Source organism: Ictalurus punctatus, unplaced genomic scaffold (assembly GCF_001660625.3).
Source record: "Ictalurus punctatus breed USDA103 unplaced genomic scaffold, Coco_2.0 tig00163726, whole genome shotgun sequence".
NCBI lineage: Eukaryota > Metazoa > Chordata > Actinopteri > Siluriformes > Ictaluridae > Ictalurus > Ictalurus punctatus.
The window spans coordinates 2,152-5,000 of NW_026521181.1; the positions used below are offsets into that span (position 1 = coordinate 2,152).

At 43.2% G+C, this 2,849-nt stretch overlaps 1 protein-coding gene across 6 annotated transcripts in view; it reads left to right on the plus strand.

Moving 5' to 3' along the window:
• The first annotated feature begins 511 nt into the window (after positions 1–511).
• LOC128632679 (NACHT, LRR and PYD domains-containing protein 12-like) overlaps positions 512–2,849 on the plus strand; it is a 23,894-nt gene continuing 21,556 nt past the window's right edge. For all 6 annotated transcript variants that reach the window (XM_053679398.1, XM_053679397.1, XM_053679399.1 and 3 more), the window contains exon 1: positions 512–589. The gene's annotated coding sequence lies outside the window, so the exon portion shown is untranslated. The remainder of the gene's footprint in view (positions 590–2,849) is intronic.

Below are 2,849 nucleotides of genomic sequence, written 5' to 3' on the forward strand. Positions count from 1 at the left end.
TTCAATGTGCCAACCTTCTTTACCAGCCGTAACCGCGATGGAGAATGAGACAAGGCTTAAGAGTGACTCCAAGGCTCATTGACGTTTTGATCGCGCATGGTCTCAACATTCCAAAGTGTCATGTGTCTTTTCAAATGGCTTCATGTTTCAATTATAATGAAGCATTTGTTCAAACAAAAATGTTTTCAGTCCTTTAAGGATCATTGTAACTGATGATGTTATTATTATTCATAATAATAATAATGCTGATGTGGTGTCCTGTACTCTGATTTCTGTGTGTGAGAGAAACACACTCACATTTCTGTTACATGGGAAACTTTAGCTGTATTATGGCTGTGTGTGTGTGTGTGTGTGTGTGTGTGTGTGTGTGTGTGTGTGTGATCAGTGTTCTGATATATCATCATTTCTCCCCCAGGTTGAGTTGGTGTTTTCTCACAGAGGAAAGCTGTAGAGTTCTGTCCTCAGTTCTCAGATCAAACTCCTCCAGACTGAGAGAACTGAACCTGACTCACAATAACCTGCAGGATTCAGGAGTGAAGCTGCTCTCTGCTGGACTGGAGAATCCACACTGTACACTGGAGATACTGAGGTACACACACACACACACACTCTCACACACACACACACACACACACTGTACACTGGAGATACTGAGGTACACACACTCTCACACACACACACACACACACACACTCACACACACACTGTACACTGGAGATACTGAGGTACACACACACACACACTCACACACACACTGTACACTGGAGATACTGAGGTACACACACACACACACACACACACACACACACACACACACTGTACACTGGAGATACTGAGGTACACACACTGTACACTGGAGATACTGAGGTACACACAGACACACAGACACACACACACACACACACACACACACACTCACAAACACACATCCAGTTTCCATCTGTGGTGATTGTAATTGTAGTGATGTACAGTGCATCCAGAAAGTATTCACAGCGCTTCACTTTTTCTACATTTTGTTATGTTACAGTTTTATTCCAAATGGATTAAATTAATTATTTTCCTCAAAATTCTACTAACAATACCCCATAATGACAACGTGAAAGAAGTTTGTTTGAAATCTTTTCAAATTTATTTAAAAATAAAAAACAAAAAAAGCACATGTACATAAGTATTCACACCCTTTGCCATGACACTCAAAATTGAGCTCAGGTGCATCCTGGTTCCACTGATCATCCTCGAGATGTTTCTACAACGTGATTGGAGTCCACCTGTGGTAAATTCAGTTGATTCGACATGATTTGGAAAGGCACACACCTGTCTATATAAGGTTGCACAGTTAACACTGCATGTCAGAGCACAAACCAAGCCATGAAGTCCAAGGAATTGTCTGTAGACCTCCGAGACAGGATTGTATCGAGGCACAGATCTGGGGAAGGGTACAGAAACATTTCTGAAGCATTGAAGGTCCCGATAAGCACAGTGGCCTCCATCATCCGTAAATGGAGGAAGTCTGGAACCAGCAGGACTCTTCCTAGAGCTGGCCGCCCGGCCAAACTGAGCGATCGGGGGAGACGGGCCTTAGTCTGGGAGGTGACCAGAAACCCGATGGTCACTCTGACAGAGCTCCAGCGTGTCTCTGTGGAGAGAGGAGAACCTTCCAGAAGAACAACCATCTCTGCAGCACTCCACCAATCAGGCGTGTATGGTAGAGTGGCCACACGGAAGCCACTCCTCAGTAAAAGGCACATGACAGATCACCTGGAGTTTTCCAAAAGGCACCTGAAGGACTCTCAGACCATGATGAAACAAAGATTGAAGTCTTTGGCCTGAATGGCAAGCGTCATGTCTGGAGGAAACCAGGCACCACTCATCACCTGGCCAATACCATCCCTACAGAGAAGCATGGTGGTGGCAGAATCATGCTGTGGGGATGTTTTTCAGCGGCAGGAACTGGGAGACTAGTCAGGATCGAGGGAAAGATGAATGCAGCAATGTACAGAGACATTTAATTCATGATGCATGTATTTTTCCCACTACCGGCCTATAGTAGGCAAATATGCAGTTTGGGACACAGCCGAACTCTCTTGTTCGCCGTAAAGCGTAAAACTGCCGTGTGTGATCGTGTCCTGTCGCAAAATGCGGTGAAAACTCACACGACTTTCATAATGTGATTAAGGTGTTTACATGTGTGTAATACACGTCCATAATACGATTAAAACAGGAGTAATCCACCTGTCTTAATTCGATTAGATCTTAATTAGATTATGACCATAATTAGATTAAGGTAAAAAATTGCTGTTTACATGGTAGTTTCTTAATCAAATTATGGTCTTAATTAGATTAAGAGTGGATTATTGTTGTCCATGTAAACGCAGTCATTGTCTCAAAGCAGCTTTACAGAAATATCAACACGGTATACAGATATTAAAGGTGTGAATTTATCCCAACTGAGCAAGCCAGTGAGTGGCGACGGTGGCAAGGAAAAACTCCCTAAGATGTTTTAAGAGGAAGAAACCTTGAGAGGAACCCGACTCAGAAGGGAACCCATCCTCATCTGGGTAACAACAGTTAGTGTGAAAAATTTCATTATGGATTTATATGAAGTCTGTATGGCGTTAAGAGCAGCCGTAGTCCCAGCAGTCTGGAATTAAAGAAGATTTGAGCTCCATCCAGAGGCAGAAAGGATCTGGATCTCTAGTATCTCCATAAATTCGTGTGGGGCTCGGCGAAAGGAGAGAGGGAGAAAAAAGATAATTATGACTGCGAAGTAGTAGAACAGAATCTAGTCAGGGTAGGCTTGAGTAAACAAATACGTTTTAAGCTTAGACTTAAACACTGAGACTGTGTCT